Raw genomic sequence first — 24,184 nt, forward strand, 5'->3', positions numbered from 1 at the left:
GGCATGATCTCACCCCTTCTTATGGCTGCATAGTATTTCATGCATATATGTATCACATTTTTCTTTTTTTACTTTTTTTTTTTGAGATGGAGTCTCACCCTGTCACCCAGGCTGGAGTGCAGTGGCATGATCTCAGCTCACTACTCTCCATGTCTCAGGCTCAAGTGATTCTCCTGCCTCACCCTCCCAAGTAGTTGGGATTATAGGCACGCACAACCTTGCCTGGCTAATTTTTGTATTTTTAGTAGAGATGCGGTTTCATCATGTTTGCCAGGCTGGTCTTGAACTCCTGACCTCAGGTGATCCACCCATCTCGGTCTCCCAAAGTGCTGGGATTTCTGGCATGAGCCAGAGCACCCTGCCTGTACCACATTTTCTTTATCTAGTCTATAGTTGATAGGATTTGCTTCTGTGCAAAAAGTATTCTTCTTTCCCCACAACCTCGCCAGCATCTGTTGTTTCCTGACTTTTTAATAATCACCCTTCTGATTATTAAAAAATTACCTAGGTGTGGTTGTGCATGCCTGTAATCCCAGCTACTCGGGAGCTGAGGCAGGAGAATTCCTTGAACCTGAGGCAGACATTGCAGTGAGCCGAGATCTTGCCACTGCACTCCAGTCTGCTGACAGAGTGAGACTCTGTCTCAAAAAAAGGAAGGAAAAAGAAAAAAAAAAAAAACCCTAGAAAAAAATCTAGGCAATACAACTCATGTTTATAGTTGATAGGCATATCTTTGCTATCATGAATAGTGCTGCAATGAACATACAAGGGCATGTACCTTTGTAATAGAATGATTTATACTCCTTTGGGTATATACCCAGTAATAGGATGCGGATTAAATAGTATTTCTGGTTATAAATCTTTGAGAAATTGCCACATCATCTTCTGCAATGGTTGAACTAATTTATATTCCTACCTATGGAATATAAATTATTGTAAAACTATTCCAATTTCTCCACAACATTGTAAAAGCATTCCTATTTCCCCACAACCTCGCCACCATCTGTTATTTTTTGACTTTTTAATAATCACCTTTCTGATCGGCATGAGATGGTATCTCATTGTGGTTTTGGTTTGCATTTCTCTAATGATTAGTGATGTTGAGCTTTTTTTCATGTGTATTGGTTATGTGAACGTCTTCTTTTGAGAAATGTCTGTTTATGTTCTTTACCCGCTTTTTAATGGGGTTGTTTGTTTTTTTTTGCTTTTTTGTAAATTTGTTTAAGTTCCCTATACATAGATATTAGACCTTTGTCAGATGAACATTCCACGCTCATGGATAAGAAGAATCAATATCATGAAAATAGCCATACTGTCCAAAATTATTCATAGATTCAATGCAATTCCCATTAAACTACCATTGACATTCTTCACGGATTTAGAATAAACTATTTTAAAATTCATATGGTAACAAAAAAGAACTCATATAGCCAAGGCAATCCTAAGCAAAAAGAACAAAGCTGAAGGCATTATACTACCAGACTTCAAGCTATGCTACAAGGCTACAATAACCAAAACAGCATGGTATGGGTACAAAAACAGACACATAGACCAATAGAACAGAATAGAGAACTCAGAAGTAAGACTGCACATCTACAATCATCTGATTTTCAACAAACCTAACAAAAGCAAGCAAAGGGGAAAGGATTTCCTATTTAATAAATGGTGCAGAAGAACTGACTAGCCATATGCAGAAAATTGAAACTGGACCCCTCCATTATACCTCATGCAAAATTAACTCAAGATGGTTTAAAAACTTAAATATAAAATCCAAAACTATAAAAAGCCTAAAAGAAGGCCAGGCGCAGTGGCTCACATCTATAATTCCAGGATTTGGGAGGCCAAGGCAGGCAGATCGCCTGAGGTCAGGAGTTTGAGACTAGCCTGGCCAACATGGTGAAGCCCTGTTTCTACTAAAAATACAAAAATTAGCTGAGCATCGTGGTGCATGCCTGTTAATCCCAGCTACTCAGGAGGCTGAAGCAGGAGAATCACTTGAGCCTGAGAGGTGGAGGTTGCGGTGAGCAGAAATCTCGCCACTGCACTCCAGTCTGCTGACAGAGTGTGACCCTGTCTCAAAAAAGGGACAAAAGAAGAAAAATACACTAGAAAAAAATCTAGGCAGTACCACTCAGGGCACAGGCACAGGCAAAGATTTCATGATGAAATCATTAAAAGCAATTGCAACAAAAGCAAAAATTGACAGATGGGATCTAATTAAACTAAAGAGCTTCTGCACAGCAAAAGAAACTGTCGTCAGAGTGAACAGGAAACCAACAGAGTGGAAGACATTTTTTGTTTTCTTTGAGATGGTCTTACTCTGTCACCCAGGCTGGAGAGCAGTGGCACAATCTTGGCTCATTGCAACCTCTTCCTCCTAGGTTCAAGGCTCAAGTGATTCTTGTGTCCCAGCCTCCTGAGTAGCTGGGATTACAGACATGTGCCACAACACCTGGCAAATTTTTGTATTTATAGTAGAGACGGAGTTTCCATATTAGCCAGGCTGGTGTCAAACCAACCCTCCAACAAGCAATCCAACCACCTTGGCCCTTTGACTTCCAAAGTACTGGGATTATAGGTGTGAGCCACCATGCCAGCTTTATTTATTTTTTAAATAGAGATGAGGTCTTACTATGTTGCCTAGGCTGGTTTTGAACTCCTGGGCTAAACTGATCTTTCTGCCTCTGCCTCCCAAAGTGCTGGGATTACAGGTGAGAGCCACGGTGCTCAGTTGAATTTAAATTTTTAAGAAATTGCCAACTATTTTCTTTTCTTTTTTTTTTTTTTTGTACTTTAGGTTCTGGGGTACATGTGCAGATCATGCACGATTGTTGCATAGGTACACACTTGGCAATGTGGTTTGCTGCCTCCATCCCCCCATCAGCTACATCTGGCAAGAAATTGCCAACCATTTTCTAAAGAGGCTGTGCCACTTTACATTCCCACTGACAATGTATGAGGATTATCATTCTTCATATCTCATCAACGTTTCCTATTGTCTGTCTTTTTGACTATAGCAATTCTAGTAGACATACAGTGGCATGTCATGCAGGTTCTAATTTGCATTTTCCTGATGACAAATGAATATCTTTTCATATGCTTAATGTTAACCATTTGTACACCTTCCTGGGGATGTGATTTAAAATATTTTGCATATTTTAATTGTGAAGTTTTTTTTTTGTTTGTTTTTTTATTAAGTTGTGCTCTTTATATATACTGGTATAAGTCCTTTATCAAATATTATGATTTGCAAATATTTTCTACTTTTTGGCTTTATAAATTTTTTTTAAATGAAGCGCAAGTGTCTTTAATTTTGATAAGGTATAAATGCTTTAAATTTTGACTAAATCCAATTTGTTAGTTTTTTTCTTCTATGGATCATGATTTTGGTAACTAAGAATTCTTTGAATAATGCGAAGGTATGAAGATTTCCTTCTACATTTTCTATTGGAAGCTTTCTAGTTTACCTGTTCCATTTAGGTTTGTGATTAGTTTTGAATTAGTTTTTGCATATTATATGAGATGCCTTAATTCATTTGGGTTGGTATAACAAAACACTATTAATTGGCCTGCTTGTCAACAACAGAAATATATTTGTGACAGTTCTGGAAGCTATGAAATCAAAGATCAAAGTGCCAGAGATTTTATATCTGGTGAGGGCCTGCTTTCTGATTCAGATATGGTGGCCTTTTCACTGTAACCTTACATGGTGGGAGGGCCAAGGGAGTCTCTGAGGCCTCTTTCAGAAGGGCACTGCAGTAGTCCCTCCTTATCTACAGAGAATATCATCCAATACCCCTAGTGGATGCCTAAAGCCATAGATAGTACCTATATATACTATATATTTTCCTAAACATATATACCAAAAATAAAGTTCCATGTATAAATTAGGCACAAGAAGAGATTAACATCAATAACCAATAATAAAATAACAATATGCTATAATAAAAATAATGTGAATATGATTACTCTCTTAAAAAATGTCTGATTGTATTGTACTGCAGGTAACTGAAATCATGGAAAGCTAAACCATGGATAATAGGGAACTACCATAATTCCATTTATGAGGGCTCCCCCTTTACAATCTAATCACCCCCTAAAGATTTCACATCCAAATCCTTCATGTTAGAAATTAGGGTTCAATATATGAAATACAGAGAGATACAAATATTCATTTTATAACACAAGAAGGTAACAGTTTTAAGGTGGCTTTTTTCCCAAATGTTGTTTTCTGCATCTATGAGATAATAATGTGATTTTGTCATTTATTCTACTGATATTGTATATCACATTAGTTGAATCGTCTATTTTGACTAAATGGGATTCATCCTAGGAATGCAAGTTGAGTTTAATATTGAAAATCAATTATATGTTTCTAGGTTCAGTTTGCTCATATTTTGTTAAAGACTTTTTGTATCTGCCTTCAAGAGAAATACTTGTGTACAGTTTTTTTGTGGTTATTTTTGTTCTTTTGTTCAGCTTTTTATTTGCTTTCTGGGGGATAAAATTTGTGGACTTTCTTATGTAGTGGAGATTGGAAGCCTGGAAGTTGTGTCTTATCTGTAATTACCTGTAGGAAATTCATGATATTTACACTATTTAAGTCAAGAATGAGAGTATAAGCAAACATTTTGAAGCAAAAAGTTTTCCTAAGCTAAAAGGAGAGACCTCAATGAAGCAGGAATAGACTTTTTATTAACACTATACAGAAACAAACTAAAGGCAGAATTATTTCTTTCTTTTTACAGGAGAACTTTTATGAGGACGGAGACCTCGAGCTGAATCAGGCACACACCTAATGGTATGGGTGGCAGTATCAAATCCATTCCACACTCTGCTGCAGCTGACAACAGGCAGAATCAACGGCTGAAAGGCAAGAGTTAGGTTATATATATTTTTCATTTCCTTTCTCTTGCTCCTTGTTTACTTTCTTGTCAAAGCAAATCTAGTTCACCCCTGGGGCATGTCATTTTATCAGAAAAGAAATTATGGGTTTTCCCCTTTCAGAGTTTTCAAAGCTACATCAGTGTGTCTGTAACTTTAGGTGATTTCTGTTGAGTTTCCTGCTCCTGAGGTAACTTATGAACCAGACAGTAGTACTTTTAGTGACATTTCTTCTCATAGCCCAGTTATTTTCTTCTCTGAGAAGTACATCCAAATATTGTCCCTAGAAAACCAATACAAGCTGGTGTTTCCCATGTTTTGGAAACGTGCTTTGTGGTAGGCAGAACAATGCCTCCCAACCCCAGCCCTCTCCCGGCCCCCAGACATGTCCCTGTCCTAATCTCTGGAAACAGAATATGTTAGGTTACATGGGAAGGGGAATTAAAGTTGCTGATCAGTTGACTTTACAATAGGAGCATTATCCTGGATTATTTGGATGAGCTCAGTGTAATCACAAGCGTGCTTAAAAGTAGAAAAGGAAGGCAAAAGAGGAGGTCAGAGTAGTGCCATGTGAACAGAACTCAGCTGTCCATTGCTGGTGGCAAAGGAAGAGAGCCGAGAGCCACAGAATGTAGGGATCTATGTAGCAATAGAATGTAGCTGGGAAAGGCAAGATCCTGCTCTAGAGCCTCCAAAAAGGAATGTGTCCTGCTGATACCTTGATTTTGGCCCGGTAGGTGTGTTGGACTTAGAGCCTTCAGAATTGTAAGATGATATATTTGTATTGTTAAACCACTGAGTTTGAGGTAATTTGTTATGGCAGCAATAGGAAATGAATACATACCCATTCCTGTTGCTTCGCATTATACACCTTAAAAAAACAAAAAACCCAAAAAAACGGAGGCAGCCCTTACACTGCTCCTAGTAGTTCTATTCACATTGAATGCCCTCTTGTGCACCCTATGCATGTCCCTCTAAGTCCCTACTGAATATTCTTTTTCCTTACTTCTGAGGTGTCTCCACTGTGAAAGGATCTTCCATTAGAGCAACACTTCCGGCCTTTCTCATCTCCTTTACACACTGCTTTTCTCAGGTGAAGAGATGGTCTTTCTGCTTGGTGTGTTTAGAGAAAGGAACTGAACCATCCCGGAACAGCATCTTCTTTTTGGAATCCAGGTGCCTGCAGGAAGCACACACCCTGCTCTGTCCTTTGTGACTAGGTAGATCAACCCGTTTCTGGACTGTAGTTCCAGAGAGTACCCAAGCCACACCTTCAAATCAGCTTTTAGGGTGACAAAGTTGACAGCTTTTCCAACTGCTGGATTCCTATACTAGATTCCTCTCAATTAGTCCCAGACTCAGGGGTGATGTTTACTGATCTCTCAAACTCTAACACAGTAAAGTTCCAAAGGGATATTTCAAAGTACCTCCTCTTCAATATATAAAGAAAGAAATCATCAGTTTTCTTTCTACTCTTGCTATTTTCAATGATTTCTCATCTCATGGAAAGCCTAGCCAGCTTCCTAGCCCTGAAACCTGGGCCTCTGTCTCCCCTCTTTCCCTTTCTTCACGTCTAGTTAATACCCAGGTTCCTGTTAATATTTTTCAAGTTCAGCTACTTTCTTCGATCTCACTACCATCACCTTGGTGGACACCCTTATAACTCAACTCCTGGATTACTGCAATAGTTTTTGTTTCTGTTTTTAATTCTTCCTGTTTCTCAAAGTATAAATCACAGATTTTCTCCATCCAAATTCCCTATTTGAACCCAGACAGACCCAGTGAAAAAGAATTGTAGGTAATTATTATGCCTACTAAAGGCTGTGAAACCCTGCTAGCCTCCTTCCAGAAAATGTAAGGTGAAATCTTCACATTTCACCACAGTGATCTTTCTATAGTACAAAGCGGGTGATGGTACCCTCTCACTTAAAACTACTTTATGGGTTTTCCATAACCCATAAAGACACAGTCCAAAATCGACAGCATGACGTACAAAGCCCTCTCATGCAGATCTGACTTCCATTCACCATTGCACAGCTTTCGTTCTTGACATAATTTTGTTTTTCTTATATGCCCCAGTCAAAACGTGTCATCCGTATGCTGTTACTTAGCCATGTTATTTCTGCTCCCTGTTCTTTTGTTCAGCCTGCTCCTTCCACTCAGAGCAACTCCTCTAACCCTCACTTCTTTGTAACTAACATCCTCTGGAAAAATCTCCCCTAATCTCCTCCTTTCCCAGGATGGGTTGGGTTCTCCCCCTAAATGCCCCTTTTGTCTGTCTCAATCTTAGCACACCTCAGATTTTGTTCTGTAATTTTCCACTTGTCTGTTTTCCTTATCAGATAGTAGAGTTATTTAGGTAAAGGAGTATACCTTAGTTTTTCTTTGTATTTCTAGTACTCAGCACAATAACTGGTACATTATAAATGCTTAATAAATTTTATTCAATATATCATGTGTTTCAAAAAGCTATCAAAAGCCTAACTTTAAAGAAAGCCAGTCTACTTGGTATATAATGGATGATCAGAGATCAGCATTTTTTTTTAAAATGATGTTTTCAGAAAATGAAAGATTATTAGATAGACCCTGGATTCAGCCTCAAACCATTTCTTCAGTTTGTAGTCTAGGAAGACGTTATGCTACATGCCTTGCATGCATTTTCTCTGATAATCAAAACATTCCCATGCGAGGAAGGTACTAATGATGTCCCTGTTTTATGGAAAAGACAATTAAGACTTAGGCTTAGTGACCTGACTGAGCCACATAGCCATTTTCAATGGAAAAGGGTTCAGGTCATCTTTAAATCTAGCATGAATGGAAAAAAAAATTATAGCATTGAGAACATATTTAAAAGTGTTCAGTGAGCATTGCTATGTGCTAGCAATATTCTAGGAATTGTGAGTATATCAAGGAAAAAAGAGACAAAATTTCCTGCTGTGATGGAGCATATATATTCTAGGTAGTTATATCATTTTCACTAACAATTCTACTTTAATTAACACTTACTTGGGACAGTGAAGATAAGAAAAGACAAAAATTTCAAGTCGTGCAGCCAGGGGAGTACTTTATCCTTCAATTTTTTCTAAGTGGTATCTGGGAAATGGGAACAGATTTTCATGTACCCATAGCTTTGCAGGCAACATAAAGACGGTAATCTAAACCTGGACCTGGGGTAACTTTTTGGCCATGACATTTAGCTCTTTATTAAAGACACTAAGTAATGCCCACGTGTGCAATTTCATGCTTAGGGAAGTATAAAAGAAAAAAGGACAGTTGGAAAGAGAGAAATGTGGTAGGAAAATAGAAAATGCAGTGAGGAAGAGAGGGAGTGAGGATATTGTCATTGATAAAGTACCATATAAGGATACTCTCTGTTCATCCTAGAAGCAGGAACCTGACCATACTGATCACTAGTGTGTATCTTGGGATCGAGCAGAGTTCCTGTTACCTAGTTGGTGTTCACTAAGTGTATTAGAAAGATAAATTATTGAAAGAAGTCTATCTATTAATTAAAAAAAAAAGACTTCTGTTATGTGCTCTGATATTCTGGCCATAGGGCAAGGCCTTGGTCCCTGCCATCAAGGGATACAGAGAATGTTTGGGGAGTGAAAATAACCAAATTATTGAAGGCAAAGCATGATGAATGCTATGATAGAGAGATAAACATAGTGCTATGGAAACACTAGAAATAGCTACTTGCTCTATCTCAGGACTTGGAAGAGACTTTGTAGAAAATGTGGCATTTTGAGCAGAGAAGAATATTCAAAGCATGGTCTGAAGAGAACCAGGCCTGTCCTGGGAATAATAAGAATGTCACAGTAGCTAGAGATGGAAAACATGGATAAAAGGAGGTGGGGACACATGTGGGGCTAGAAGGCCGGGCTAGATGTTTGCATGAGTGTCTGGGGCACCTGAGAGGCAGTAGGGATCCACATTACTCCACTCTCTACTCTGCTGCCAGAGCTGTCTTTTTACAAATGCAGGTTTTATGATGCTAGTCTTCTTGAAAGCCACAAAGCACTCTTAATCATCACAAAATATAATGAATTATAAGTTATGATAGGGTTTAGGATATACTATCCCCAAATATGGCACCTTGACATTTGAGAAAACAGAAGTAGAAAAGTCTCTGTGACATTCTCTGAACATTCTCCCCTGAAACATCCCGTGAAAGAATTTTCTGACCTTCATCTAAAGTAGGTTGTAAGACTCTCCTGGAAAGAAATGAATGAAGATACAGAAACACATCAAAGAATCTGAACAAACTGGTCTTGCTAAATTCCCCCATTTATTACCATTAGGTCATACCTACTTGTCTTCCAATGATACTTCTACATGACTGACCATAAAAACACACAGATTTCCCTGTGTCTTTGGGTCTTCATTTCTGAAATTTCCTGTGTTACATAAAACTTAACACCAGACAAATTCATATATTTTAAATCTGTCTTTTGATATAGGGACCTTGGCCATGAACCCACCTCCAAATGAGGAAAAGAATACTTTTCTCCCTAACACTGATGAGGTCTCCAGATAGACACCAACATGGAAGTGCCATTGGAAAGCACTAGTCCACATGGGCTATTATGGTGATCAGCCTCTAACATGGCCGTAATTCCATCTCCTGGTATCCGTGCCCTGATGCAATTCCCTCTCACACTGTATGAGAATAAATCTGTATGACCAATGGAGTACAGAAGTGAGGATATGGTACGTCATTTCCAAGGTTAAGTCATAAAATATTTTGTGGCTTCTGCCTTGCTTTCTCTACTGAATTATTTGCTCTGGAGGAAGCCAGTCACCATGCTGTAAGGACACTCAAGCGGCCTATGGATTGCCCCAAGTTACAAGAAAGTGAGGCCTCTTACCAACAGCCATGTGAAGAAGCCATCTTGGAAGTGGATTTTCCATACCCAGTCAGGCATGCAGCTGACGGCAACCTTAGCTTGGATCATATAAAATCAGAGTTAAAAAGGACTAGAGGCTGGACATGGTGGCTCATACCTGTAATCCCAGCACTTTGGGAGGCCAAGAGTTCAAGACCAGCCTGGGCAACACAGGGAGACCTCGTATCTAAAAAAAAAAACTAGAGATTAAGTAGGGCAGACACTGATAATTGGGTCCAACATTTCCCATAAAACTTAAGAGATTCGTGGAATCCTTCTTTACTTCTGTTGATCAGAATTGACAACTTTATTATTCCTGATACCAAGAGATGTGGTGCTCAGTTCAAGCTTGCATGTCTAGTTAGTGAAAACATACTCCATTTTCTGACTGTCAGTCCAGGGCTCTTGCCACTGTTGTGCTACCATCCATTCAGATGACTTACTTTAACCTCTTTAATTTATATGAGATACCCATCCACTTGCTGAAGATCGGTCTTTCAGCTTGTTAGGAATTATTTATTTAGAAAGAAGATCGTATACTGCTTAAGAGAATGGGAGACAGTTGGAATGCTAATTGTAGCAGGCCAAATAACAGCTCCCAAAGATGCCCAGTTCCTAATTCTGGGAACCTATGAACGCTGCCTTATGTGGTAAAAGGGATTTTGTGGATGTAATTAAGAATCTTGAGATGGGGAGATTATCTCAGATTGTCTAGGTAAGTCCTAAATGTAATCACAAATATCCTTATAAGAGGGAGGCAGAGGAATATTTGATAAAGAAGAAAAGGGGATGTGACTAAAGAACAGGCAGAGGAAAGAGGATGTGATCCCAGGCCATGAGCCGAGGAATGAGGACTGCATCCCTCTTGGCACAGGTAAGGAAACAGATTTTCCTCCAGAGCCACCAGAAAGAGCTCTGCTGGTTCTTTGATTTTAGCCCACTGTACCTGATTTTGGCCATCTGACCTCCAGAATTGTGAGAAAAAAAAAGCTGTGTTATATATTTATTTTGAGATGGGGGTCTCACTTTCTTGCTTAGGCTAGAGTGCAGTGGTGCAGTCATAGCTAATTGCAGCCTTGACCTCCTGGCCTAAGCAGCCCTCTTGCCTCAGCTTCCCGAGTAGCTGGTACTATAGGTGTGCCACCATGTGAGACTAATTCTTTTTTTATTTTTGTAGAGATGAGGTCTTCCTATGTTGCCCAGGGTGGTCTTGAGGCAAAAGAGCTCAAGCAAAAATGTGTGTCATTTTAAGTCACTGGTTTGTCATGTTTTTATAACTGCCATAGAAAACTAATTACATTAATCTTAGCTCCAACAGATCCTAGTTCTGTTAGTTTGTGCACAATAATCTTTCTAAGGCTGCATTTTCTCATCTGTAAAGTGGGAATAATAAAATGTCTATTTCATGGGGTTGTGGGAAGATTGAATAAGATCATTCATGCAAAATGTTCAGCTTAGGACTTGGCATATGGAAAGGTCCTCATTGGCTATGGATTTGGTCTAGACAAGAAGATTGCAACAGATTTTTCTTCTATTTGAAAACTCTGGTAGAGCACTAACTAGCTCTTGGAATTTAGAAAGGGTTGCATATTTATTAACTATTCTAGTTTTCTCACAGGAGCACTGACATCTATTTGTTTTTTCCTTTTTAACCGACCTTTCTCAAGGATGCTGACTGCAAGATGAGGGAAAGGCAAATAGGTGGAATAACTGGAGAATAACCCAGAATGAGACAAGGAAGGGGGATTTTGAAAGGATTTCTTTGCCTATTATCTACTTTCTGAGATAGCCACACAAAACAGGTGAAAAGTTATACTATTTATAAAGATCTCCTGAGAGGGATTGTCTATAGCTTTTCTGGTAATTTCCCTTGGTACCTCTGAAACCTGTTCATTTTCAAAGAAAACTGCACTGACGGCTACACATTCTTTTTTTTTTTTATATAAAAAATTGGAACGGCTTTGTTTTCGGAAGCTGTTTGTTACCCAATGTTGCTGAAAAGGTTGTATTACAATGAGGCTATGTGTTAGCTGGTCATATCTCTAGTGCAGCATAGCTATGTAAACTTTTTCTTTTTCTTATCTTGGGTTTCAGAATTCTCCATTTTTCAGAAGCATATGCTAATAATATTTACTGGTATTGTTTATCACTACCACTCAGTTTTCTGTGCTTGTATTTTCTATTTCCTGCTGATTTAGCCTCTGTACTCTGTTGTTTATAGGAACTTACCATATTTGCATAGTTTAAGTGCTCTGTTGCTTCTATCACAAGCCCTAGTGGGTAGGAACAACGTCTATGTAATTTATTCGTGTAGTGCTTGGTGGAACATCTCATGTTTCATGATTGCTTTATGATGATAGAGATGATACTACAAAGTAAAGCCAAAGGAAGCTTTTAACAATAGGGCCTTATGGTGTTTGGTCTTCATTGGATGTCTCTCCCCTCACAGAAGAAAGAACGGAGGAATAACGGCTATATCATCATGACAAACAAGTGTCAAAGTCAAGTTCAGTCGAAGGCCCAGACAACCCTTGTCCTGTAGTCAGGGATGACTTGTGAAAACAACTGAATATGGCTCATTGACTTGAGTTCTTGTGCCCGAACTGAAAAGGTTTGGTACCTGACACAGGAACAAAGTCTGTCTTAAATCAACTTTCTGGGATATCATTTTCTCTAGTGCAGAGATTTGATGGCTTATTTGGTAGTGGAGGCAGAAATTTCCTAAAGTGATCTTCCTTGGCCAACAGTGATTGACATCTGAGGTACAGCTTGCCTCTACTTTCGGGGCTCACTGCCTCACTGGGGCCATATCATAGTGGCAGTTTAACAGTAATCTTAGTAGGTCTTTTTGAACATTTTAAAGCCACTGCTCCGAAGCATAAGCCAGGCAAAAAATTGATTTCCCTCATCCACATGCCCCAAATGTCCAACATAGGTAAGACATTTTTTAAATAGGCATCTCCAGAAGGCAACTTTTGACCTCTTTCCAGATAAGAGGTTCAAGCCAGCCTTTTGCTATTGTGGGACATCAAAATTTACTATATGACCTGAAATCCTCCCAGGTGATTGAATTCATTCACAGGTCCTAGGAGAGAAGATGAAACTTTCATTTATCCCCACTCTACCCACCGATCAGTACTGTGCATAACCACTTCGCCAAACTTTTGTCAATTTTGTTGCATTTTATCTGTTTACATGAGATCCACAATGCTTTCTCATTCTCACAGTAAACATTGAATCCTGTTTATAACTGAAGGGCAGAATCAGCGGGGAGCATCCGCAAAGCGCTCCAGGCTCCTTTTTTCCCTTCCTCAGAGACACCAGGAATGTGCCTTTGCACTGTTTTGCCAGCATCCTTAAATCATGATTAATTTAAAGCCCTTTCTCTCTTTGGTGAAGCCTGACACAAGCAACCGCTTTTCTGTCACATTGATTTTTCTGTCCTTGCAGATTCAGAGCCAGGGTTGAGTCCTCCTCACAGGGTGAGTTCTCTGACAAGGAAGTTTTGCAACCTAATTTACAGCTGGAGCCAAGCTTGTCAGTGAGTGCCAGAGGGAAACTGTCGCAATTGGCTGGCTAAGTATGCATTTAATAGTGTTTATCCAAGCGAGTTTGTGATTTCTTCACTCTCTCCAACAAATATGTTATTTGTAATAGCTATCTTCTCTCATCTAGGTGTTTGAAAAATGTCTCTAACGTGTGTGGGCTGGAATGCATTTTGTTTTTCTGTAGGTATGTTCATTTAACAAGGGTCTCTGAAGAGCTATCAAAAACTGCTTGCCATCTTTTCAAATCATCTCTGTCTGCAGTGACCATGTCTTAATCCTGAAGGAAAACAAGGTAATCTTTTCAAATAAACATTTTCAAGGATGTTTAGAGGGAACCCAATTGCTAGCATGTAGAACCCCCTTCCAGTGCTTAAAAATAGGTATATTGAGAGAGTACAATGCCAGTGAGTTGGAATGTTTGTAAGCATTTGATATTTCCAGATGATTAACAATAATAAGCTAAATTGCAAGCAATGATCTGAATTTGTGTGTGTGTGAATATGAGTGTGTATGTGTCAAAGATCTACTGAGTATCTTGTTTCTCAATATTGTTGGTGGAAAATGAGGCGCAGAGGGGTTACAGACTCTCACTAGGTAAGTGAGCTAGTAAGGGACTTTGGCAATATTTGACCCTAAGCCCATTAAGTTTCACTGGGCTAACCTGACTCTAGGGAGAGTAAATATGAGATGAAGAAACATTTGATCGTTAAATAAAAAGGAAGGACTGAAACAAATGCAATTGGTTGTATGAATGTATTAATGCAATACTCCTAGTCTCAAGGAAGTTGACATGAAATAGGAAGAGAATATGTAGAGTATGGATTGAATAAACAAAATATTATGTGGATGATGTAATTACCGTAATTAAATCAAAACAGATTGTGTATGCCGGAACTTATCATATTACTCACAACATAATTTTACATAAATTTTTTTAAAACATGGCTCTTTCCCGTTCTGGTCTGTGGGTTTCTAAAGGGCAAACCTCTTTTTTCATTTGGGCCTGAAGCCCCAGGACTTACTGCTGGTCCTGGCACAAATGATGACAGAAATGATTGAGTGTGTGAATTTGGTACTGAGTTTGACATTATTGTCTCTCATTGTTTGTAGGCCTGGGATATTGTCTACTTAATTCACTTATCATTTGTTGTTTAAGGTGTCTGGATACTCAAAATACTGTTTTAATGTACCTCGCCTATACATGACATAAATACATTATTAACTTTAAAAAAAAAATTTTATCATCGTGCCATCCAACAGGAATATGATGTGAGCCATGTGTAATTAAAAATTTACTAATAGCCACATTAAAAAAGGAAAAATAAATGTGAAATTAATTTTTAATAATGTTTTATTTAGCTATATTCAAAGCATTATCATTTCAACATGCAAATATAAATTTATTAATATGATATATTACATTTTTTTCCTAGTAAGTTTTTAAAATCCATTAGGGTATTTTATATTTAATGCACATCTTAATTCAGACTTACATTCAGACTAAATTGTAGACTACTGCATTTCAGTGCTCAATGAGCACATGTGGCCATCATGTTAGCACATTTCAATAGTTTGCAGGTCAATGTAGGGGACATTCCCCCCCCTCCAATTAGCATTTATTCCCTGTTCCTATGCCCACTGAGCGTTCTGGTGTGGAAAAATCCCCATGACTGATAGTGCACACATAAACTGGGGTGACTAACGTCCTAGAGTCCCTGAAATTGAGAAGTTTTCTGGGATAAAGGACTTAACAATGTTAAAACCAGGACAGTTCTGAGAAAAGCAGAATGCTTGGTATCCCTAAAGTAACCTGTCACAGTGATTGGTTCAGGCCGAAAGCATATAAAACTGGCTGCGGATTATGGGATTTTTTTGGGAGTCACTTGGAGAAAGAACCTTACTTTCTGCTATGGTTATTATCAGCTAATCTTTATATCATGTGGGAGAACCTGGTTGAAAGTATTACTTACTTTGGAAGAAATCCCAGTGAAAGAGAAACTGAGTTTTAGTGACTTATTTTTTAGTTCTTGGACCCAGTTGTGTCTGAACCTATCCTGTTCTTGGACTTTTCAGCGAGTTAATACATTCTTTACACCTGTTTCCATATTGTTTGTTTAAACAGTTAAGGTTGCATTTCCAACATGTGAAATGAGGATAGTTCTAATGAATAGGTTTAGAAAAAAAAAGAGTACAAGAAATCTAGTTGGAATTTTCAGGCTCATAGGAAACACAATCAGGTTGTCTATTTTATTTTAACACACCCTCCTCGAGCTACTGTTGAGTGTGTGTGTGTCTGTGTGTCTGTGTGTGTGTCCTTTCTTTTGCTACATAGGAACAGCAAGTATATTTGTGGAGCAGGGAATTGACAGTGAAGTAGCTGCATACTGGCAATAACCTATGAATCTGGGCAGTTTGGAAAGTAGGAAGAAATGAAGATCTGCTGTCTTTCCTTTATTGTCCCTTCCTCTGTTGCTCTCAGACCATTGTGCTTTGCTTGTACTGTGGGTGTTTTGCTCCACCATAATGGCTCTGATGATGAGCTATAAACTTCATTCTGGTTCCTGGTACAATCTACAGTTTATGAGATTCTTACTTATGAGGTAGGGACCCCTGGAAGTTTGCAAAGTTTCAAAGTCAAGCACTTTGATTATTCTTTCTTAATTATTGGATACTAAAAGTGCAATATGGAAGGCTTATAACAATTTTTGATAATTTCAAAAAAGAGTGAATAAGCATTCAATAGATAGATGCTATTGAGCCACTAATCATGACTTGACATGCCTTACGTGAAGCACTTAGCAAGTGTTTAAACGTATTTAAACATCACAACAATCTTATTGCTGGCATTATTATCCTTATTGCTTTGAAATAAAAAAAAAATTGGACTGGGAATGATGGCTCATGTCTGTAACCCCAGCACTTTGGGAGGCTGAAGCAGGAGGTTTGCTTAAACCTAGGAGTTCAAGATTAGTCTGGACAACATGGCAAGGCCTCATATCTATGAAAAAATAAAATAAAATAAAAATAGCTAGGGGTGATGGTGTATGCCTGTAGTCCTAGCTACTTGGGAGGCTGTGGTGGGAGAATCACTTGAGCCCAGAATTTCAAGGCTATGATGAAGATACTTGTACTCGTGCCTGAGTGACAGAGTGAGACCCTGCTTCAAAAAAAAAAAAAAAAAAGTTGAATTATGGCATTTACTTTATTCATTACTCATTTAACAAACTTCATTTTATTCTCTTATATTCTCAATAAATTTAACACCTAGTGGAGAAAATAGGAGTACAAACATATGATTATAATACTGTGTATGAGTATATTAACAAATACAGAGAGGAAGGAGAGGAAGGGCCCCATAGCAGAGGTAGGTGCAGGGTACAGAGCATGGGATCACCAGAAAACTCCCTGGAAGCATGGTGCCTGAGCCAAACCTGATACATTAAAGCATATCTGCACTATTGCAAGTCTAGTACAAAATAACTTTTTCAGGAGAGATTTTCATTATTTTACAATGACAAATTTTAGTTTGTTTTTCTGCATCATGGAGATATAAGTGACAGGACTCTGATTTGTAAAGCGAAAGAATTAGATTCTTAACCCTGGATTTACTACTAACGAGGCCCTAGGGCAAAATCTCTGAAACAGTTAGAGCTACAGTTTCCTCTCCAACGAAGTAAGGTAGGATCATCAATTCTTTCATAACAGCATTTCTTCCAAACTCAACATTCTGAACACTTCAAGTCGCGCCCTTCATTTTCACTTTTACTGTCCTTCTAGTAAGAGTCATTACCTGGAAACCACAGTTCAGAAGCAAGGCATCACAGCTAGGTGTAAAGGGAGCTTAGCTTACAAAGAAAAAGCTTCAACTCATTTTATTTTTACCAATATCAAAAAATCACCCCACGATAGCTTCAGGGTGTTTTCACTCAAGTATAGCCTAGGACAGGTAGTGAAGATGCGGTAAATTACATTAATGGCAGCAGAGAGACAGGGTTTCACTGGATGCCTCAATCAAAGCATTATTAGATTCACAGTTAAAGAGTAGTGAGTTTCATCAGATATTTAATTAATGTCCATTAAAGTTCCTTTTACAGAAATAAAACCAAACAAAGCAACAACAAAAACAATCCCACAAATTTCTATGGCTGTACTTCAGAAACACATCAAATTATTAATGTTGAAATCTGGATTTTCCAAGAAATCAGCTTTCTTGTTGTATCTGAGAATGCATTTATGTTTGTATGCAGTTATGAGGTCAGGTAGAGAGGGAGAAAGAGATTACTGTCTGATGTATTGTTCCCCAAAGTTTAGTATAGATGTTCAGTATGAAGATAAAAAATGAGAAGGTGGAAAGGGGATAACTATTTATTGACCTTACTTATGCACTTAACCTCTCACATTGGATATTTTTGGTTTATAAAACATCTTAGTATTAATAAATACATATATAAATAAAGTGGTGACTTAAATAAAAATATCTCATATTTTATGAACAAATGTGTCAGTGAATATGTACTATAAATTAGTTAACGTTAATGTACGTTAGTCTTAAGATCCATAGAAGACTCCATCTGACCTTTACCACATGATGATTTTCCTCACTGTAGGTTGAAATTGATTATATATATTTTATTGTACTTTATGTTCTGGGGTACATGTGCAGATCATGCACGATTGTTGCATAGGTACATACATGGCAATGTGGTTTGCTGACTCCATCCTCCTGTCACCTATATCTGGCATTTCTTCCCATGTTATCCCTCCCCAACCTCCCTACCCTCCACTGTCCCTCCCCTAGTCCCCTCCAACAGACTCTAGTGTGTGGTGCTCCCCTCCCTGTGTTCATGTGTTCTCATTGTTCAACACCCGCCTATAAGTGAGAACATGCGGTGTTCGATTTTCTATTCTTGTGTCAGTTTGCTGAGAATGATGGTTTCCAGGTTCATCCATGTCCCTACAAAGGACACGAACTCATTGTTTTTGATGGCTGCATTTTATTCCATGGTGTATATGTACAACATTTTCCCTGTCCAGTCTATCATCGATGGGCATTTGGGTTGGTTCCAGGTCTTTGCTATTGTAAACAGTGCTGCAATGAACATTCGTGTGCATGTGTCTTTGTAGTAGAACGATTTATAATCCTTTGGATATATACCCAGTAACGGGATTGCTGGGTCAAATGGAATTTCTATTTCTAGGTCCTTGAGGAATTGCCACACTGTCTTTCACAATGGTTGAAATAATTTACACTCCCACCAACCATGTAAAAGTGTTCCTATTTCTCCACATCCTCTCCAGCATCTGTTGTCTCCACATTTTTTAATGATCACCATTCTAACTGGCATGAGATGGTATCTCAATGTGGTTTTGATTTGCATTTCTCTAATGACCAGTGATAATGAGCATTTTTTCATATGTTTGTTGGCCTCATAAATGTCTTCCTTTGAAAAGTGTCTGTTCGTGTCTTTTGCCCACTTTTGAATGGATTTGTTTGTTTTTTTTCTTTTAAATCTGTTTTAGTTCTTTGTAGATTCTGGATATTAGCCCTTTGTCAGATGGGTAGATTGCAAAAAAAATTTTCCCTTCTGTTGGTTGCCAATTCACTCTAATGACTGTTTCTTTTGCTGTACAGAAGCTCTGGAGTTTAATTAGATCCCATTTGTCTATTTTGACTTTTGTTGCCAGTGCTTTTGGTGTTTTTGTCATGAAGTCTTTGCCTATGCCTAAGTCCTGAATGGTTGTGCCTAGATTTTCTTCTAGGATTTTTATGGTGTTAGGTCTTATGTTTAAGTCTTTAATCCATCTAGAGTTAATTTTAGTGTAAGGTGTCAGGAAGGGGTCCAGTTTCTGTTTTCTGTACATGGCTAGCCAGTTATCCCAACACGAAATTGATTTTTACTTCTCTGCAGCTAAGTATGTAGCAGTCTTGGCCACATGGTGACGCAGCAGAAGGGTCTATGTACTGGCTGTCCTGATGCTCTTCCTGATTCAATTGTTTCTCAAAAGGACACCACTGCAGGAATAAACCCAATTCTCAGTATGGTATACCTGGAAAGTTGTCCAACTCACGATGTCAGAGTCACAGACTTCATGCACACTCATCTCAAGTCAATATATCTAACACATTTCCACTAATTATTGGATAACACTAGCAAGAAACTCTGGTATTTTTCAACTAACCTTTGCTAATTTAAATGCGGCCAGTCCACCCTCACACTGCATTGTGACGGGCATATAAAAGCCAATGAAAGATGTCATCCATTGTTAACAATAGTCATCACTGACAACTTCCTGTTGAATGTCACTGTTACTCTTACTACTGCTACTACCACTACCACGTATGAAGCTGCCATTATTACTAACTCAAAGTTTTCACCGATACAGAAACAGGTGTACCTTTAAAGAATAACTTCCTCCCTACATCTTGCTTCCCCTCTTTCTGTCCCTTCTCCTCTCCCACCCCTACACTTTTGTCTTCCCCTTGCTCAGGCTGTGACTACTGTCTTCAAGAGCTAACTTTTATCTGACTGTAAAGCCAAGCAAACTAATCTTGCAGAACTGTTCTGCCACATAATTTGGTCTCTTCCCATTTGAAATTAATCTGTATATTAACAACTTGCAACTGTGGTGGACAGTGCTGCTTAATTGCCATACTGGTGTCACTCACCTTGTCCTCTCCTAACCTGCAAGTTAGACATTTAGGCTGCTGTCTTCATCATGTAAGGTGAAATACCAGATTGTTGTGCAATAAGTGTGGCTTGGAGATGTGGTGATATAGCCGTGGGATTATTGAGATTATTTACCGTGGGGTCTCATTGCAAATCCTTTGGGACTTTGTCTATTACTCCTTTTGTCTGTCTGCTCTTAAATATTTTCTGTCCCCCCAGCATCCCATTCCTACCTAATAGGAGAAGGGGTCATATCTGACCCAACTAAGGGTCATTCTATTTAGGTCATTCATCTGGAGGATGGGACAGTGGAAGAGTCAAGCTTGCCCCGAGCTTCACTCAGCTAGTACCTGTCTCCTCTGCCCACTGTCCAGCAACTTACCCTGACCCATCCTTTAAGGAACTTGCCAATAGAGAGCAGAATACCCTCTCTCTCTCTCTTTTTCTTTTTTGTCTTTCATATATTCTTTGGATAAACGGCAGGTTGTAAAGAGCTGAGTTTCATAATGAGAGTAACTAAAGAATAGAACACCTGGTTCCTATTCTGAGAAGGTCACCTCTGTTCACACAATATCTGCCCATCTGACTCAATCTACTAGGTAAGCTGCAGAGGGGCTTCCTTCCCCTGGAAACTTCTAATGAATTATGAAAGATGAGGAAATTGGAATTTAGCATTTTCAAAACCCCACCTCTTCTTGCAGATTTGCTTTCGTTCTCACTCTCCCAAGCAAACTTCACAAGGTAACCAAACTATCTGGTCAAGTACCCTCTGAACCCAGCCTGTCCTTCCTGCCTGCACGCATCATGGAAGAGCTGCCTCTGCCCTGCTGGGCAGGACCCTGCTGAGGCCCCGTGACCATCACCAAGGAAAATATATCCCTTATATTTCAAAGGCCTAGTTCAAACATGTCTTCCTTTCAGGCAGATAAAATTCTTTTATGCTTAAAGATGCAGAAAAAATGAAACACACACACACACACACAAAAACAAAAGCACGCAGCCCAAACAAAACAACAACAACAACAAAAAAAACAAAACAAAAAAAACAACTTTGGAGTCTATGGGATCTCATTTTGCATTTCGGCTCTGCTGCTTACTAAAAATGTCTCACTGGAAGAATAACTAGCCTTAGTTTCCACATCTGCAGAATGGAGATAATAATACTGTAAAATGATTATGGCTTTTTGATGATGTGGTTTGCATAAATAGCCTAGCCCAGTACCTGGCACCAGTAGGTACTCTACAAATGCTACTCAGCATCGCTTCTTTGAAATCTCCATGATTAAATGATATCTTATGCAGCTTTTTGCAGGCTTATCTCCTGTTAGACTCCACACTGCTTAAGAATAGGGACTACGGCTTATTCACATGGGGTTCCCTGCAGCCTTGCACAGTGCTTTGTACCTAACAGATGCTAAGGCATATTGGATACACCAGTGTATTACTGTAAAAATACAAATGACCATAGTTCTGGGAAGAGCCAGGCTCAGCAGGGTATAAAGCAGGCCTAGGGGTACAAAGCCCAGGCTCTTTAAAACCTTTCCCTTAGCACAGCAAGGTTCTCAAGAGTGGGGTAATTGCAGAGAGAAAATGGCAGGCTCCATGTGCAGGCTCATGTGATTTAGGGCCACATAGTGACCTCTCCCTGGGGTCACCCACAAGATGAATCGGAAAAAGAGAGAACAGAGATGGGGCCAGCTGCTCCCAGATCCTTAGACATTCTAAGTAAGGGGGAGAGACTCAGTCTTTCTGATTAATCTTTGATGATTTATTCTTTGGGCATTATTTAAAAGGAGCATTTTAAAGTAAATTAATTGAACTCCCATGACCTTTTACCCTACTAATAACATCAAAAGAAACTAGATCTTGAATTTTCAAAACTGCCTGATTTATTTTCTGTGACTTAAAAGCTACCGAAGAATATCAGTTTTATTTTTTGAAATAATAAGAACTCCAACTTTTTAAGCAATAAATCAAAACAACTCAGGTTTGAAACATCTCAATTTTAGCAAATGAGTATTACGTGAAAGGTGTCATAGATGTTGGTAAAGGATATATATATATAATTTAAGACACACAAAACTGGGGAAGTATTGATTGTCTTCAAAACTGCCAATTCCCCTTCTACTACACTGACCCTGATGGTATTCTTGAGTCCAAAATGACTTGGGTAAATTCCAATTAGTATAAAACAGTTTTTAAAAGTTTTTTTAATTTTACTTTAAGTCCTGGGATGTATGTTCAGAATTTCCAGGTTTGTCTCACAGGTATACATGTGCCATGGTGGTTTGCTGCACCTGTCAAACTTTCATCTACGTTTTAAGCCCCACATGCATTAGATATTTGTCCTAATCCTCTCCCTCCCCTTGCCACCAACCCCGATGGGCCCCAGTGTGTGATGTTCCCCTCCCTGAGAACACAGTGTATGTGTTCTCATTGTTCAACTCCCACATATGAGTGAGAACATGCAGTGCTTGGTTTTCTGTTCCTGTGTTAGTTTGCTGAGAATGATGGTTTTCAGCTTCATCCATGTTGCAGCAAAGGACATGGACTTACTCTTTTTTATGGCTGCATAGTATTCCATGGTGTATATGTGCCACATTTTCTTTATCCAGTGTATCATTGATGGGAATTTGGGTTGGATCCAAGTCTTTGCTATTGTAAATAGTGCTGCAATAAACATACATGTGCGCGTATCTTTATAGTAGAATGATTTATAATCCTTTGGGTATATACCGAGTAATGGAATTGCTGGGTCAAATGGTATTTCTAAACCAGTGTTTTTTTTTTTTTTTTTTTTTTTTTTTTTAAGTGTAGATAGAAGTCTATTAATGAATTCTAAAATCAATTTAATGGTTGGAATCAGAATTTTTTAAATTAATTAAGTAGTATAGAGAATAGAATGGAAAATATCTGAATATACTGCACAGAAGGATTCCAAATTCTATTTTCAGAAACTTTCATTTGTAGTTTATGTATGCATCTAAAATGTATTTATGTGTATACTGAGTTAGGGTATACAATTTTTCACTGAGGTCATATCTCAAAAACTTTGGAAGCTGATGAATTTGTCCAAATCCATGCTTCTTTTTGTTTGTAAATTGCCTGATGATGGTGATATAGCACTGACTAATGAGACATCAAGGGAAGTCTGCTGGGGAAGGTCGGGTAGGAGTATGGGAAAAAACTCTTCATTTTAAAGCGTGATGCACAGAGGAGCTACAGTTTTTTTCTTGTTTTCCTTCCTGGATGTTGTCATGTCTGTGAGTACTTCCTGGAACTGTGGCACCATCTTACAACCAAGAAAGGAGCTCATGTGAAATTATGTTGAACATAGCAGAGCAAAAAGACGGAAGGAATCTGAGATCTATGTTTGATGTTAAGCAGTGATGTTAAATACTTAACTATATCCAGAACTCTCTTACCCCTGGGCTTGTTATAATAAAAAGATAATGTGGCTATTTCTCAAGGATCTAGAAATAGAATTCCATTTGACCCAGCAATCCCATTACTGGGCACATACCCAAAGAACTATAAATCATTCTAGTATAAAGACACATGTACATGTATGTTCATTGCAGCCCTGTGTACAATAGTAAAGACCTGGAATGAACCCAAATGCCCATCAATGATAGACTGGACAGGGAAAATGTTGTACATATACACCAGGGAATACTATGCAGCCCTAAAAAAATGATGAGTTTGTGTCCTTTGTAGGGACTTGGATGAATCTGGAAACCATCATTCTCAGCAAACTGACACAAGAACAGAAAGCCAAACACCACATGTTCTCACTCATAGGTGGGTGTTGAACAATGAGAACATGTGGACTCAGGGAGAGGATCATCACATACTGGGGGCAGTTGCAGGGTGGGGGGTAGGGGAGATACAGTGGGGGGTGGGGAGGGAAGAGAGGAAGGGGAGGGATAACATGGGAGAAATGCCAGCTATTTTATGCACCTAAAGTTAAATAAATAAATTTTTAAAAAGGTGATAATCCTCTTAGTGTTTAAGTCACTTGAGTTTTGTTGTTGTCATTTTATTTTTATATTTATTTATTTATTTTTAGTTACTGCCAGTTGAAAGCATCCTAAAGGATAAAGAAAGCTTATTTCAGAAGAATGAGTAAATCAACTCCTGGGATGTAGGCCTGGTAGAAGGAAAACTTGGAAAGATACTTTGGGTCTGATCATGAGGA

The 24,184-nt window shown here is 38.6% G+C and overlaps 1 long non-coding RNA gene across 6 annotated transcripts in view; it reads left to right on the forward strand.

The window, feature by feature from the left end:
* Positions 1 to 13,262: 13,262 nt before the first annotated feature.
* The window catches only part of LOC116549426, a 124,746-nt gene continuing 113,824 nt past the window's right edge, over positions 13,263 to 24,184 (forward strand). For 5 of the 6 annotated variants that reach the window (XR_004267864.1, XR_004267865.1, XR_004267863.1 and 2 more), the window contains exon 1: positions 13,357 to 13,610. This is a non-coding gene — a long non-coding RNA (uncharacterized LOC116549426). The other variant, XR_004267866.1, reaches the window with a different exon arrangement.

This window comes from Sapajus apella, unplaced genomic scaffold (assembly GCF_009761245.1).
Source record: "Sapajus apella isolate SASKATOON/1434 unplaced genomic scaffold, GSC_monkey_1.0 scaffold6, whole genome shotgun sequence".
NCBI lineage: Eukaryota > Metazoa > Chordata > Mammalia > Primates > Cebidae > Sapajus > Sapajus apella.